This window comes from Lepus europaeus, chromosome 11 (genome assembly GCF_033115175.1).
Source record: "Lepus europaeus isolate LE1 chromosome 11, mLepTim1.pri, whole genome shotgun sequence".
NCBI lineage: Eukaryota > Metazoa > Chordata > Mammalia > Lagomorpha > Leporidae > Lepus > Lepus europaeus.
This window is the reverse complement of record NC_084837.1, coordinates 111,117,822-111,135,198: the sequence shown is the minus strand read 5'-3', so window position 1 is coordinate 111,135,198 and position 17,377 is coordinate 111,117,822. Positions and strand designations below refer to the sequence as shown.

Below are 17,377 nucleotides of genomic sequence, written 5' to 3'. Positions count from 1 at the left end.
GTGCACATCACTGCCCTTCTGGTTAAGTCTTTAGCTAAAGTGCAGAGTGTGATGGTGGAGGAACCTTCCCCACGTTACCCCACCCCTGTTCCTCTCAGTGCTGACTGGCAGAGAGGAGGAGTCCCAGTTGCTCAGACATTTGCAGTGAAACCTCACTGGTAGAAAGCTTGGAAACTATAGAAAGTAATATCTAATTATAACAATGTATGAATCTGAGTAGAAAAAAAGAGAATCTTGTAGCAAAAAGTATTTTGACTGATTTCCGTCACTTAGATTTCTGAATTTATTACTCAAGATTTTTTTTATAAGAAAAAATCAATTATTTAGGGCCTAGCAAAAGATAGTGAATTCTTTCTGGTCTTTGACAAGGATTTCTGCAAAAACTAACTCTTGGGGCCGGTGCTGTGGCGCAGTAGGTTAAAGCCCCAGCCTGCAGCGCTGGCATCCCATATGGGCACTGGTTCGAGTCCCAGCTGCTCCACTTCCAATCCAGCTCTCTGCCGTGGCCTGGGAAAACAGTGCAAGATGGCCCATGTCCTTGGGCCCCTGCACCCATGTGGGAGACTCCTCAAATGGCAACAGCCAGGGCTGGGCCAAACTGAAGCCAGGAACCAGGAATTCCAGTCAGGTCTCTCACATGGGTAGCAGGGGCCCAGGGACTTGGGCCACCATCTGCTGTGTTCCCAGGTACATTAGCAGGGAGCTAGATCAGAAGTGGAGTAGTTGGGATTTGAACTGACAGCCATATGGGATGCTGGCATCTCAGGTGGTAGCTTAAGTTGCTGAGCTACAACACTGGCCCCATATTTTAGTTTTTTGTTATCTTCTCTAGCCTTGTTTATTTTATATGCACTAAAACTGTAGAAAGTTGAGAGGTATTGATAAATCTCCATTACTATAATACCTCCTTTCAAATATAATCATTTGGTTTACATACTCTATTGCATTTATTACAGTTTTATTAAATTTATTTCATTTAATTCTATTCTAATTTTAATGTTACTTGGTACATAATGGTTTGTGATACTTTCACTATAAAGTATGTCTGTGATCAGTGTAAAGTTAACTCTTATTATTCCACTTATTTCTTCCTTGAAATTATTTTGCCTCACTTTATTTTTTTATTTGACAGGTAGAGTTATAGACAGAGACAGAGAGAAAGGTCTTCCTTCTATTAGCTCACTCCCTAAATGGCCGCCACTGCCAGCGCTGCGCCTATCCGAAGCCAGGAGTCAGGTGCTCCTTCCTGGTCTCCCATGCAGGTGCAGGGGCCCAAGCGCTTGGGCCATCCTCCACTGCCTTCCCGGGCCACAGAAGAGAGCTGGACTGGAAGAGGAGCAACCAGGACTAGAACCTGGTGCCCATATGGGATGCTGGCGCAGCAGGCGGAGGATTAACCTAGTGAGCCATGGCGCTGGCCCCCTTGCCTCATATTTAAATCACACTTTGGTTTCTATTATTCATAGTCCATAATCTTTTTTTATTATTTATTTATTTTTATTTTTTTTGACAGGCAGAGTGGACAGAGAGAGAGAGAGACACAGAAAGAAAGGTCTTCCTTTTCTGTTGGTTCACCCTCCAGTGGCTGCTGCAGCCGGCGCGCTGTGGCCGGTGTACCGCGCTGATCCGAAGCCAGGAGCCAGGTTCTTCTCCTGGTCTCCCATGCGGTGCAGGGCCCAAGCACTTGGACCATCCTCCTCTGCACTCCCGGGCCACAGCAGAGAGCTGGACTGGAAGAGGGGCAACCGGGACAGAATCTGGTGCCCCAACCGGGATTAGAACCCCGTGTGCCGGTGCCACAAGGTGGAGGATTAGCCTATTGAACCTTGGCGCCAGCCTCATAGTCCATAATCTTAATTTTGGTCTTTTTGGGTTTTTTTTTTTGAAGAACATATAGTTTCTTATGAGTCTTAAAGTTTTCACCTTTTATGTTGAGTGATATATAATGATTTTTAAAAAGATTTTGTTTATTTGAGAGGTAGAGTTATAGACAGTGAGAAGGAGAGGCAGAGAGAGAGGTCTTCCATTTACTGGTTCACTCTTCAAATGGCCGCAATGGCCAGAGCTGGGCCGATCTGAAGCCAGGCGCCTCCTCCGGGCCTCCTACGTAGGTACAGGGGACCAAACATTTGGGCCATCTTCTGCTTTCCCAGTAGATTTTAAAATAATTGGGCCAGCGCTGTGGCGCAGTAGGTTACTCTTCTGCCTGCAGTGCAGGCATCCCATATGGGCACCGGTTCGAGTCCCAGCTGCTCCTCTTCCAATCCAGCTCTCTGCTGTGGCTTGGGAAAGCAGTAGAAGATGGCCCAAGTCCTTGGGCCCCTGCACCTGTATGGGAGATCAGGAAGAAACATCTGGCTCCTGGCTTCGGATTGGTGCATTTGTGGCTGTTGTGGCCATTTGAGGAATGAACCAGTATATGGAAGACCTCTCTCTCTGTCTCTCCCTCTCAATGTCTGTAACTCTACCACTCAAGTAAATAAACTATTTAAAAAAAAATAGAATAATCACAATCATTAAAACTATACCAATTTATAATTGCTATTAATTTGTTTGACAAGTATTTTAAACAGTTTGACAAAACTTTGTATTTGCAGCAAAACTGATATACTGAAGCTCTCCTGTCCTCTCCTCTCCTTCCTGGCTTCTCTTTCTTTTCGCCCCTCCCTCCTTTTTTCCCTCCCTCCCTCCCTTTCTTTGTTCCTTTCTATTTTAGCTCCCACATATGAGGGAGAACATGCAGTGGCTTGTGTTTCTGTGTCTGGCTTATTTCACTCAACTTGATGACCTCCAGTTCCAACCATTTTGTTGTAAGTGATAGAATTTCATTCTTTTTTATAGCTGAGTACTATTCATGTGTGTGTGTGTGTGTGCATGCGTGCACGTGTGAAAGAGACAGATATTTTCTCTCACCATTCATCTGATAATGGACACCTTGGTTGATTCCATATTTTGGCTACTGTGAACAGTGCTGCTATAAACATAATGGAGTAGCTACCTCTGATAGAATGAGTTCATGTCTTGTAGGTATTTACCTGGTAGTGGTGTTGTTGGACTGTCCGTCAAGTCTATTTCTAGTTTTTAAAGAAGTTTCCATACTGCTTTTACAGTGTCTGCAATTATTTGCATTTGCCTTTCTCTGTCTTTTGGATAAGGGCCATTCTCATGGGGGTGAAGTGATATCTCATTGTGGTTTTGATTTGCATTTCCCTGGTGGCTAGTGATATTGAGCTTTTTTTTTTTTTTTTTTACATTTGTTGGCCATTTTTATTCTTTTGAAAAATGTCTATTCAGGTCCTATCTCCATTTTTTAAAAAAGATTTATGTTTATTTGAAAAGCAGAATGCCACAAAGAGATGGATATACAGAGAGAAAGAAATCTTCCATCTGCTGATTCACTCCCCAAAGGCCACAGTGGCTGGAGATAGGCCAAGCTGAAATGGGGAGCCAGGAACTCTGTGTGGGTCTCCCATGTGGGTGGTATGGATCCAAGTACTAGGGCCATCTTACACTCCCTTCTGGTGCATTAGTAGGGAGTAGGATTGGAACTGGAGCAGCCGAGTCTTGAACTGGCACTCTAATATGGGATGCTGCAGCACTGGCATCCTTTATGGGCACTGGTTTAAGTCCCCATTGCTCCATTTCCAATCCATCTCCTTGCTAATGCAGCAGAGGATGACCCAGGTACTTGGGCCCCTGCACCCATGTGGAAGACCCAGAGGAAGCATGTGGCTTCGGATCAGCCCAGCTCTGGCCCTTGCAGCCATTTGGGGAATGAATCAGCAGACAGAATATCTCTCCCTCCCTCCCTCTCTCTCTCTCTGTAACTCTGCCTTTCCAATAAATCTTTTTAAAAATTATCTATACAACCTAGAGCAATCTACAGATTCACTGCAGTTCCTATCAAAATACTAAAGACATTCTTTCTGAAATTAGGAAAAACAATTCTAAAATTCATATGGAATCATAGAAGACCTAGAATAGCCAAAGTGATCCTGAGCAAAAAACAAAACAAAACAAAAAAACAACTGGAGGCTTCCCAATACATGATTTCTTTTTTTTTCTTTTCTTTTCTAACTTTTATTTATTGAATATAAATTTCCAAAGTATAGCTTATGGATTACAGTGGCTTCCCCACCCCCCGCCATAACTTCCCTCCCACCCGCAACCCTCCCATCTCCCACTCCCGCTCCCTCTCCCCTTCCATTCACATCAAGATTCATTTTCAATTATCTTTATATATGGAAGATCAATTTAGCATATATTCAGTAAAGATTTTAACAGTTTGCACCCACACAGAAACACAAGTGTAAAATACTGTTTGAGTACTAGTTATAGCATTAAATCACAATGTACAACACATTTAGGACAGAGATCCTACATGAGGAATAAGTGCACAGTGACTCCTGTTGTTGACTTAACAAATTGACACTCTTGTTTATGGCATCAGTAATCAACCGAGGCTCTTGCCATGAGTTGCCAAGGCTATGGAAGCCTTTTGAGTTTGCCGACTCTGATCTTATTTAGACAAGGTCATAGTCAAAGTGGAAGTTCTCTCCTCCCTTAGGTACCTCCTTCTTTGATGACCTGTTCTTTCCACTGGGATCTCACTTGCAGAGAGCTTTCATATAGGTGTTTTTTTGTTTTGTTTTGTTTTTTTGCCACAGTGTCTTGGCTTTCCATGCCTAAAATACTCTCATGGGCTCTTCAGCCAGATCCAAAGGCCTTAAGGGCTGATTCTGAGGCCAGAGTGCTGTTTAGGACATCTGCCATTCTATGAACCTGCTGTGCCAATACATGATTTCAAACATACAATAATGCTATAGTAATTAAAACAGCATGATTAAGCCTCTTACAAGGGCTTTAATCTTATTGAAAGGGAAGAACCCTGGTAACTTAATCCCCTCTGAAAGGTATGCCTCTTAATACTTTTACATTGGGGATTCAGTTTCAACATGAGAGATCACAGACGTTCATACTGTAGCAGTTTCTGGGACACATTCCTCTGTATTTTTTGTTTACAGTCTTTTAAAATCATAAAAAATATTCTTAGCTCAAGGGTCATATAAGAACAGTGTGGCCTGTGGTCTGTAATCGGCTTACACCTGCTGCAGAGAAGGTCCTTGTTCTGTCATCTGACAGCCCCGCAGTCTACTGCCTGGCCCCTTCCAACTCTTCCTGAAAGCAAACCTGCCAATCCAGCATTCTAGCCAGGCACACAGAGTTCCCAACCCCGCTTCCCACTTGGAGTGTGAGGTCTGTTGGGAAACAGATCTTACACAACATCAGGAGAATCCCCACTTCTTACCTGGAATAATCATCTGAGAATAAACAGCCAAGAACTATGAGCAGACAAGAAAGGCTTATATATTTCAGGAAAGGCAACATATCAGAGAAGATCAAGGAAACAGAAAACTGGATCCTGGAAGGATTCAGAGAAGCAAACAGAACCTAGAGATATTTTCTTTTTTTTTTTTATTAAACTTTTATTTAATGAATATAAATTTCCAAAGTATAGCTTATGGGTTACAATGGCTTCCCCCCTCCCATAACTTCCCTCCCGCCCGCAACCCTCCCCCCTCCCGCTCCCTCTCCCCTTCCATTCATGTAAAGATTCATTTTCAATTCTCTTTGTGTACAGAAGATCAGTTTAGTATATACTAGGTAAAGATTTCAACATTTTGCCCATATAGCAACATCAAGTGAAAAAACTACCATTGGATTACTAATTATAGCATTAAATAGCAATGTACAGCACATTAAAGACAGAGATTCTACATAATTTTTTTTTCAAAATAATTAATTTTCTATGCCATTTTAACACCAGGTTGTTTTTTTTTTTCATTTCCAATTCTCTTTATATACAGAAGATCACTTCAGTATATAATTAGCAAAGACCTCATCAGTCTGCGCCCACACAGAAATGCAAAGTATAAAAATACTGTTTCAGTACCAGTCATAGCATCACTTGGCTTTAGACGACACATTAGGGACAGATCCCGCATGGGGTGTAAGTACACAGTGACTCCTGTTGCTGACTTAACAATTTGACACTCCTGTTCATGGCGTCAGTAATCTCCCTGGGCTCTAGTCATGAGTTGCCAGGGCTATGGAAGCCTTTAGAGTTTGCTGACTTTGATCTTATTCCGATAGGGTCATAGTCAAAGTGGAGGTTCTCTCCTCCCTTCGGAGAAGGGTACCTCCTTCTTTGAAGGCCCCGTTCTTTCCACTGGGATCTCACTCACAGAGATCATTCATTTAGGTCTTTTTTTTTTTTTTTCATGATATCTTGGCTTTCCATGCCTGCTATACTCTCATGGGCTCTTCAGCCAGATCTGAATGCCTTGAGGGCTGATTCTGAGGCCGGAGTGCTGTCTAGGACATCTGCCATCCTATGAGTCTGCTGTGTATCCCACTTCCCATGTTGGATCTTTCTCTCCCTTTTTGATTCTATCAGTTAGTATTAGCAGATACTTGTCTTGTTTGTGTGATCTCTTTGACTCTTAGACCTATCAGAGCTATCAATTGTGAGCTGAAATTGATCACTTGGACTAGTGCGATGGCATTGGTACATGCCATCTTGATGGAATTGTGTTGGAATCCCCTGCACATTTCTAACTCCACCATTTGCGGCCAGTCCGATTGAGCATGTTCCTAATTGTTCATCTCCTCCCTCTCTTTTTCCACTCTTAGATTTAACAGGGATCACTTTTCAGTTAAAATTTAAACACCTGAGAATAATTGTGTGTTAATTACTGAGTTCAACCAATAGTACTAGAACAACAACAAATACTAAAAAGGATAGAGTATTACATTGTACATCTAAAGTCAGGACAGGAGCTGATCAGTTCATTGTTGCTTATAGTGTCCATTTCACTTAACAGGTTTTCTCTTTGGCGCTCAGTTGTCACCGATCAGGGAAAACAAATGATATTTCTCTCTTTGGGACTGGCTCAATTCACTCAGCATGATGTTTTCCAGATTGCTCCATCTTGTTGCAAATGACTGGGTTTCATTGTTTCTTACTGCTGTATAGTATTCTATGGAGTACATGTCCCACAATTTCTTTATCCAGTCTACTGTTGATGGGCATTTGGGTTGGTTCCAGGTCTTAGCTATTGTGAATTGAGCTGCAATAAACATAAAGGTGCAGATGGCTTTTTTATTTGCCAAATTAAATTCCTTTGGGTAAATTCCAAGGAGTGGGATGGCTGGGTTGTATGGTAGGGTTATGTTCAGGTTTCTGAGGAATCTCCAGACAGACTTCCATAGTGGCTTAACCAGTTTGCATTCCCACCAACAGTGGGTTAGTGTCCCTTTTTCCCCACATCCTCTCCAGCATCTGTTGTTGGTAGATTTCTGAATGTGAGCTATTCTCACCGGGGTGAGATGGAACCTCATTGTGGTTTTGATTTGCATTTCTCTGATTGCTAGTGATCTTGAACATTTTTTCATGTGTCTGTTGGCCATTTGGATTTCCTCTTTCGAAAAATGTCTATTGAGTTCCTTGGCCCATCTCTTCAGTGGGTTGTTTGTTTTGTTGTTGTGGATTTTCTTGATTTCTTTGTAGATTCTGGTTATCAATCCTTTATCTGTAGTATAGTTTGCGAATATTTTTTCCCATTCTGTTGGTTGCCTCTTCACTTTCCTGACTGTTTCTTTCGAAGTACAGAAACTTCTCAATTTGATGCAATCCCAAATGTTAATTTTGGTTTTGACTGCCTGTGCTGTTGGAGTATTTTCCAGGAAGTCTTTGCCTGTGCCTATATCTTGCAGGGTTTCTCCAATGCTCTCTAATAATTTGATGGTTTTGGGTCGTAGATTTAAGTCTTTAATCCATGTTGAGTGAATTTTTGTGTAAGGTGATAGGTATGGGTCTTGCTTCAAGCTTCTGCATGTGGAAATCCAATTTTTCCAGCACCATTTATTGAATAGACTGTCCTTATTCCAGGGATTAGATTTGGATCTTTGGTCAAATATAAGTTGGCTGTAGATGTTTGGATTGATTTCTGGTGTTTCTATTCTGTTCCATTGGTCTATCCATCTGTTTCTGTACCAGTACCATGCTGTTTTGATAACAACTGCCCTGTAGTATGTCCTAAAATCAGGTATTGTGATGCCTCCGGCTTTGTTTTTGTTGTACAGGATTGCTTTGGCTATTCGAGGTCTTCTGTGTCTCCATATGAATTTCAGCATCATTTTTTCTAGATCTGAGAAGAAGCTCTTCGGGATCTTGATGGGTATTGCATTGAATGTATAAATTGCTTTTGGGAGGATAGACATTTTGATGATATTGATTCTTCCAATCCATGAGCATGGAAGATTTCTCCATTTTTTGGTATCCTCTTCTATTTCTTTCTTTAAGGTTTTGTAGTTTTCATCGTAGAGATCTTTAACGTCTTTGGTTAAGTTTATTCCAAGGTATTTGATTGTTTTTGTAGCTATTGTGAATGGGATTGATCTTAGAAGTTCTTCCTCAGCCGTGGCATTGCCTGTGTATACAAAGGCTGTTGATTTTTGTGGATTGATTTTATATCCTGCTACTTTGCCAAACTCTTCGATGAGTTCCAGCAGTCTCTTAGTAGAGTTCTTTGGGTCCCCTAAATAAAGAATCATATCATCTGCAAAGAGGGATAGTTTGAGTTCGTCCTTCCCGATTTGTATCCCTTTAATTTCTTTTTCTTGCCTAATAGCTCTGGCCAAAACTTCCAGAACTATATTGAATAGCAGTGGTGAGAGAGGGCATCCCTGTCTGGTACCAGATTTCAGTGGAAATGCTTCCAACTTTTCCCCATTCAATAGGATGTTGGCCGTGGGTTTTTCATATATTGCTTTGATTGTATTAAGCAATGTTCCTTCCATACCCAGTTTGCTTAGAGTTTTCATCATGAAAGGGTGTTGTATTTTATCAAATGCTTTCTCTGCATCTATTGAGAGAATCATATGGTTTTTCTTCTGCAGTCTGTTAATGTAGTGTATTACGTTGATTGTTTTGCGAATGTTGAACCATCCCTGCATACCGGGGATGAATCCCACTTGGTCTGGGTGGATGATCTTTCTGATGTGTTGTTGCATTCTATTGGCCAGAATTTTATTGAGAATTTTTGCATCTATGTTCATCAGGGATATTGGTCTGTAATTCTCTTTCAATGTTGCGTCTCTTTTCTGGCTTAGGAATTAAGGTGATGGTGGCTTCATAGAAAGAATTTGGGAGGATTCCCTCTTTTTCGATTGCTCTGAATAGTTTGAGAAGAATTGGAGTTAGTTCTTCTCTAAATGTCTGGTAGAACTCAGCAGTGAATCCATCTGGCCCTGGGCTTTTCTTTGTTGGGAGGGCCTTTATTACTGTTTCAATTTCTGTGTCAGTTATTGGTCTGTTTAGGTTTTCTATGTCTTCCTGGCTCAATTTAGGTAGGTTGTATGTGTCCAAGAATCTGTCCATTTCTGATAGATTTCCCTGTTTGCTGGCATACAAGTCCTTGTAGTAATCTCTGATGATTCTTTTTATTTCTGTGGCGTCTGTTGTTACGTTTCCCATTTCATCTCTGATCCTATTGATTTGGGTCTTTTCTCTTCTTTTTTTAGTTAGTTGGGCCAATGGGGTGTCAATTTTGTTTATTTTTTCAAAAAACCAGCTCCTCGTTTGGCTGATTTTTTGTAATGTTTTTTTGGATTCAATCCTGTTGATTTCTTCTCTGATTTTAATTATTTCTCTTCTCCTACTGGGTTTGGGTTTGGTTTGCTGCAGATTTTCTAGATCCTTGAGATGGCTTGAAAGCTCATCTATTTGGTGCCTTTCCAATTTCTTGATGTAGGCACCTATTGATATAAACTTTCCTCTTAACACTGCTTTTGTTGTATCCCATAGGTTTTGGTATGTTGTGCTGTTATCCTCATTTACTTCCAGAAAATTTTTGATTTCTCTTTTAATTTCTTCTATGACCCATTGTTCATTCAGGAGCATGTTGTTCAATCTCCATGTGTTTGCACGTGCTCTAGGGATTCCTGAGTTGCCAATTTCCAATTTCATTCCTTTGTGGTCTGAGAAGCTGCATGGTATGATTCTAATTCTTTTGAATTTGCTGAGACTTGCTTTATGGCCTAGTATGTGGTCAATCCTAGAGAGGGTTCTATGTACTGCTGAGAAGAATGTAAAGTCCTTAGATGTAGGATGAAATGTTCTGTAGATGTCTGTTAGATCCATTTGGGCTATAGTGTCATTTAAATCTACTGTCTCCTTGTTGATCTTCTGTCCTGTTGATCTGTCTATCTCTGAGAGTGGAGTATTGAAGTCCCCCAGTACTATTGTATTGGGGTCTAAGTCTCCCTTTAAGTCCCTTAACAAGTCTTTTAAATAAGCTGGTGCCCTGTAATTAGGTGCATATACGTTGATAATCGTTATATCTTCCTGTTGAATGGATCCCTTAATCATTAAATAGTGCCCCTCTTTGTCTCTCCTAACAGTTTTTGTGGTAAAGTTTATGTTGTCCGATATTAAGATGGCTACGCCCGCTCTCTTTTCATTTCTGTTGGCGTGGTATATCTTTTTCCAGCCTTTCACTCTCAGCTTGTATGGATCATTGTTGGATAGATGGGTTTCTTGTAAGCAGCAAAAGGATGGGTTTTGTTCCTTAACCCAATCGGCCAATCGGTGTCTTTTAACTGGACAGTTCAAGCCATTAACATTCAATGTGACTATTGAGAAGGAGTAACTTTGCCCTGCCATTTGCCAAAGATATTTTCTAATATCTGGTTTGAGATTCCTGTGATCTTTTGCTCTGAGGTTTCCTTCCTTTACCTTCTTTCATATTGGTGGCCGTGTTTCTGTGTTTCTGTATGTAACACATCTTTAAGCATTGTTTGCAGGGCTGGAGGAGTGGCGACAAATTCTTTCAATTTCTGTTTGCTGTGAAAGGTCTTAATTTCACCTTCATTCACAAATGAGAGCTTTGCAGGATATAATATTCTGGGCTGGCAGTTTTTCTCTCTTAGTACCTGGGCTATATCTCGCCATTCTCTCCTGGCTTGTAGGGTTTCTGATGAGAAGTCAGCTGTAAGTCTAATTGGAGATCCTCTGAGAGTAATCTGGCGTTTCTCTCTTGCACATTTTAGGGTCTTTTCTTTGTGTTTCACTGTGGTGAGTTTGATTACGACGTGTCGTGGTGAGGATCTCTTTTGATCATGTTTATTAGGGGTTCTCTGAGCTTCCTGTACTAGGATGTCTCTGTCCTTCTCCAAACCTGGGAAATTTTCTGCTAGTATCTCACTAAAAAGGCCTTCTAATCCTTTCTCCCTTTCCATGCCTTCAGGAACTCCTAGAACCCGAATGTTGGGTTTTTTAATAGTATCCTGTAGATTCCTGACAGTATTTTTTAGATTTCTGATTTCTTCTTCTTTTCTTTGATTTGACTGTTTCCTTTCCTGTTCTCTGTCTTCTAATTCCGATATTCTCTCTTCTGCTTCATCCATTCTGTTTTTAAGGCTCTCTAATGTGTTTGCCATTTGATCTATTGAGTTCTTCATTTCATTGAGGTTTTTTGCCAGTATCGCAGTTTCCTGTTCCACTAATTTTTTCATTTCATTTTGATTCCTCCTTAATATTTCATTTTCATGGGAGAGATTTTCTATCTTGTCCATTAAGGATTTCTGTAGTTCAAGAATTTGTTTTTGAGAACTTCTTAATGTTCTTATGAATTTTTTGAAATCTGCTTCTTGCATTTGCTCTATCTCTTCATCTTCATAATCTTGCATTGGCGTGTCTTGTTCACTTGGGGGCGTCATAGTGCCTTCCTTGTTCTTGGTACCTCCGCTTCTATGTTTCTTGCTTGGCATGTTAGAGATAATTTGTGGTGTTTTTGTTTTTGTTTTTGTTTTTTCTCTCGTTATACTATGCCTCTAAGTGAGCTGTCTGTTTTGTTGGAGCCTTAGGGGCTGTGATGGGTGTGGCCAGAGAGCTATGCTTGTTTCTTGAGGTTTAAGGCTGTGTAAAGAGCGACTCTCCCAGATTACTTGCTCCTTGCTGGGACACACTCTCTCTCTCTCTCTCTCTTTTTTTTTTTTTTTTCTTTTGACTCAGTTGGGAGTGGAGTTGAGGGTAGTTGAAATCTAGCCTCTGTGAGTATTCGTTTGATCTACCCCTGGGACCATACACAGAGTTTATGCAGCCCTCAATGTGTTCTCCAGTTTCGCTAAAGATACTGAGTTTGGCTGAGCTTTACATATGTAAAATCGCGGTGCTCTTTGTTTTGCTTGGTGAGTGAAGGGAGAGGCCTCTGTTCCCCCTCCCCCCAATGTCTCGGACTTCTCAGGTCTTTGTCTTACCGTCCTCCGTTCCCACGCTGGCGAGATTCTGTGGCTCTGGCTCCTCTCCCGCCGCTGCCGCTCGGCTCGTCTCGGTTGGTTTTCCACGCGGTGGGTTCCCTGTAAGTCCTCTGTGTCTCATCCACAAGATCTGGAAGCGTTTCCTCTGCAGTTTTTTTTCTTGAGTCTTTTCCTGAGGCTACAGTAATTCCACTTTTATGAAAGTTTATTTTCCCAAACTAAGGCACACGTCCTCACTATCCGCCATCTTGGCTCCGCCCTAGAGATATTTTCTAACACGTACATTGTGAGAGGTTTGAGATGCTGTCGCATCCCTTAAAACAAGAACATCTGTGAAAGATGAATAATAGAGAATAAAGAGCTTTTTATAGGTTAAAGATATGACCACTTCTGTTTAAAAAAATTCAGTGGCAAGGATGAAAAGAAAGTGGAAATGGACTCCCAAAACATTGTTTTTTTAAGAAAAGGAAATTATGACTAAATGTAGATGCAAAAAGGAAATATCTCGAGTGGCCAGCATCCAAATACTATGAGTTTTGTAATGAAGGAAACAAATGACCCAAGTAAACAAGAGGTTAATTTCCCAAGGGCAGGGAACATGGGTCTTCAGATAGAAAGTGTTCAAAGAACTGGCCAGCACTATTTAAGAAAATGTTTTTGAGGATGAGACTAGGTGTTGTTCTCATGCAATTTTAGCTCTCTAAGTGAAAATAGAAGACCTAAATACTTCATGAGGAGGGGCAGGTGACCCACGAAGTCTTAATGATTAGACTGATATCAGACTTCTCATCTGTACTTCTGGATCCAGAAACAAAAATAATGTCCAAATTGAGAGGAAATTATTTTCCACATAAATTAATATCACCAACCAAATAATAATATTCTAAAGTAAAAAAAGAAGAATGTCTTTAGTCATGCAAGAACACAGAGTTTTGATTACATTCTGTTTTGGGAAGGTAGTTGATGATATATTCCCACAAAATGAGAGAGTGAAAAATGAAGCAGAAGGTACCGGATCTAGGAGATGAGTCGACCCAGAAGGTCACTGAGGGGAGTCTTTAGAATGACAGCTGAGTTGAGTAGCAGTTCTAGAGGGCACTCAGTCCAGGGTTGAGCAGGAGGTAGGAGAGAGCCGTGGAAAGGGATGTCTCAGAAAACAAGAGGCCTCCATGCAATGAATGGTAGGATTAAGAAACTGAGTGCCTGCAGTGTCATGGTAAACCCCTTTATTCTTTAACATCTCCCCCTCAGGCAGCATAGGAAAACTCAAAACTGAAAGAGAAACACGGTACAGACAAGGTGCAAATTAAGAGTCAGTTTCAGAGTTTAAGAAAAGACAATATTTTCTCTTGCTGTTGGGAATAGTATCTTAGAAGTGGCTAGGTATCCTGACACTGCTACAAGAGAGGAAATGTTACCCTTGCGTGCTGTGTGAATCTGCCCTGAGTAGTATTTACATAGTGAAGGGTTATTGAACAGAATGTGAATGTTGAAATGTTCATGATGTTGAGAGTGAAGGTATAGCTAGCAAAGAAGGAAAGGGGAGAAAAAGGTGGGAGGACAGTGGTGCAGTTATTATTCTGCATGAGAAAGAGAAAGCTGAGACCTGACCCAGGTTCTTTAAGACCTAGAGGTATTGTTGGCCCTCTGTATCCACAGTTCCACATGCTGTGGGTCCAACTGTGTGTGACCAACTGTGGGTCAAAAATACTCAGTAAGAGGAGGCTATTGTGACACATGGTTTAAGCCACTATGTCTACAGCCCATGTCAGAATGCCTGGCATTGAGTCCTACCTCTACTTCTGATTCCACTTCCTGCTAACAGGCACCCTGGAAGGCAGCAGATGATGGCTCAAGTACCTGGGTCTGTGCCACCCATGTGGAAGATCAGGAAGGTGTTGTGGGCTCCTGGCTTTGTCCTGTCCCAGCCCTGAGTCTGAAGACATTCTCTCTCATTCTCCTTTCATACTCTCATTTTCTCCCCCTCTCCCCCTTTCCCTCTCTCCTCCCTCCCCTTAACCCTTCTCTCCCTCTCTCTTTCTCTTATCTCTCTCTCTATCTATCTATCTATATCTGTCTCTGTCTCTATCTCTCTTTCTTATCCTCTCATCCTCTCTCTCCCTTTCAAATAAAAAAATACACTTAAAAAATGCAACTGGAGTCAGTGCTCTGGCCTACAAGCTTAAGCTGCCACCTGCAGTACTGGCATCCCATATGGGCACCAGTTCGCAACCCGGCTGCCCCACTTCCAATCCAGCTCCCTGCTAGTGGCTTGGGAAATGTGGCTGAAGATGGCCCAAGTTTTTGGGTCCCTGCCATCCATGTGGAAGACCCAGAAGAAGCTCCTGGCTTCAGCCTGGCCCAGCCCCAGCGGTTGAGGCCATTTGGGTAGTAAGCCAGCAGATGGAAGATTCATTCTCCTTCTCTCTGTCTGTAGCTCTTCCTTTCAAATAAATAAATATTTTTTAAAAATTGCATCTGTGCTGAACACTTACATACTTTTTTCTTAAAATTATTCTCTAAACAATACACTAGAGCAGCTATTCCCATAGCATTTATGTTGTATTAGGTATTTTAAGTAGTCTAGAGATGATCGGGAAGGATGTGAATTGATTATATTCAGATGGACCATTTTACATGAGTAAGCACTTGTGCATCTATGGATTTTGATATGGCAGGGGGAGGGGAGAGCCTTGAACCAATCCCACATAGATACCAAGGGACAACTCATAGTTTTTAGAATTACAAATGGAACCAAAGAAGAAATAAAGATAGTATAACTCATTAAACATTAAAACGAAGAAAAGTTAAAGGGGTAGAGGGTGGTATGAGGGCTCTAAAACCTTGCTCTTCATAGCCGGGGCTTACTTAGATGTCTAGAGCATTAAATACAGAAATTGAGAGAGAATTTGGAGGTAAATAGCAGAAAACAAAAACTGTTAGGAGCTTCCTTCTGAGAAGGGGCTGTGACTCTTTGCTCTTCCCCGTCCGTTTCTCTACCATTTCTTACCAGGCTCCTCCTCCTCCACCCCGTGCTTCAGTGTTGGTGTTTTCCAGAAGTCAGCCTGTGGCGTCTGTCTTGCGCAGCGTGTACACACTCTGAACCAGCTCATGTAACTGGTTACATAAGTGGCTTCAGCAGCCACCGTGAGCTTCTGAGCCCTAAACCTCTCCTCTAACCTTGTTGTCTTGAAGCAGGAACTGGATTTTCACAGCTCTCCTGCATGTCCTAGTAGCACTTAGAATTGAACATGTCCGAAACGGAAAGCTTCATCTCACTCCTGAAATCTATGTCTGTATCCCTTTATTCTTCATTAATTTCATTAAAATAATTACATACCAAGAAATTCACCTATTTAAACTTTAATTCAGCGACTGTTAGTAACTAAACAGAGGTGCGCAGCCTTTTCCACTGTCTAATTTTGGAATCCTCTAGAAAGACCCCTCATGCTCATTTGCAGCCATTTTCCATTTCCAGCCCCAGTCCTAGGTAACTGTTAATCTACTCTCTACTTTTGTAGATCAGCATTTTCTGTATGTTTCAAATGAATAGAATCATATGTGGTCTTTTGTGAGTAGTCTTTTAGTAGATTTTTAAAGTTCATCCCTGCTATAGTAAACACTAATGCTTCATTTTATTTATTTATTTATTTATTTAATTTTTGACAGGCAGAGTGGACAGTGAGAGAGAGAGAGAAAGGTCTTCCTTTCGCCATTGGTTCACCCTCCAATGGCCGCCGCGGTAGGCACGCTGCGGCCAGCGCACCGCGCTGATCTGATGGCAGGAGCCAGGTGCTTCGCCTGGTCTCCCATGCGGGTGCAGGGCCTAAGCACTTGGGCCATCCTCCACTGCACTCCCTGGCCACAGCAGAGAGCTGGCCTGGAAGAGGGCCAACCGGGACAGGATCGGTGCCCCGACCGGGACTAGAACCCGGCGTGCCGGCGCCGCAAGGTGGAGGATTAGCCTAGTGAGCCGCGGCGCTGGCCATTTTTTTTTTTATTTAAAGAATTACATACTTTATTTGAGAGTCAGAGTTACATAGAGAGAGGAGGAGAGGCAGAGGGAGAGAGAGAGAGGTCTTCCATCCGCTGGTTCACTCCCTAATTGGCCGCAATGGTCAGAGCTGCGCTGATCTGGAGCCAGGAGCTTCTTCTGGGTCTCCCACATGGGTGCAGGGGCCCAAGGATTTGGGCCATCTACTGCTGCTTTCCCAGGCCATATCAGAGAGCTGGATCGGAAGTGGAGCAGCTGGGACTCAAATCGGCACCCATATGGGATGCCGGCACTGCAGGCGGCAGCTTTTCCCACTACACCACAGTGCCGGCCCCAATGCTTCATTTTTTTATTGCTAAATGTGAGAGTACTTCTGAAAGTCCATAGAAATGAAATTAAAAGATTTATTTATTGCAGAAAATTTTGAAATCTATCCATGGTTTTCTCATAGAATGTGTTTCCCTGAAATTTTTGAGGACTTTTTGTGGTATTCTGTATGACTATACTGCATTTTTAAAAATCCACTTAATCCTCTGCCTGCGGTGCCAGCATCCCATATAGGCGCCAGCTTCTAGTCCTGGTTGCTCTTCTTCCAGTCCAGCTCTCTGCTGTGGCCTGGGAAGGCAGTGGAGGATGGCCCAGGTGCTTGGGCCTCTGCTCCCGCATGGGAGACCAGGAAGAAGCACCTGGCTCCTGGCTTCGGATGGGCACAGTGCTGGCCCTAGCGGCCATTTGAGGGGTGAACCAACAGAAGGAAGACCTTTCTCTCTGTCTCTCTCTGTCTGTAACTCTGTCAAATAAAAAAAAAATCCCTTAAAAAAATCCACTTATCAGTTGATGAACATTTGGATTGCTTCTACTTTGGGGCCACTATGAATAGTGGTTCTAAACATTTGCATGTAATTCTTGGAGTAGATCTATGCTTCCATTACTCTTGAATAAATGATATGGTGAATCTGTTTTAGGTTTTTCTTTAAAGATGTATTTATTTGAAACACAGAGTTACAAAGAAACAGAGGCAGAGAGAGAGTGAGAGCAAGAGAGAGAGAGAGAGAGACAGAA

The 17,377-nt window shown here is 42.0% G+C and overlaps 1 protein-coding gene across 1 annotated transcript in view; it reads left to right on the top strand.

The window, feature by feature from the left end:
* Positions 1-2,791: 2,791 nt before the first annotated feature.
* The window catches only part of NRG4 (neuregulin 4), an 83,270-nt gene continuing 68,684 nt past the window's right edge, over positions 2,792-17,377 (top strand). Inside the window, exon 1 of the mRNA XM_062206394.1 lies at positions 2,792-2,810. The gene's annotated coding sequence lies outside the window, so the exon portion shown is untranslated. The remainder of the gene's footprint in view (positions 2,811-17,377) is intronic.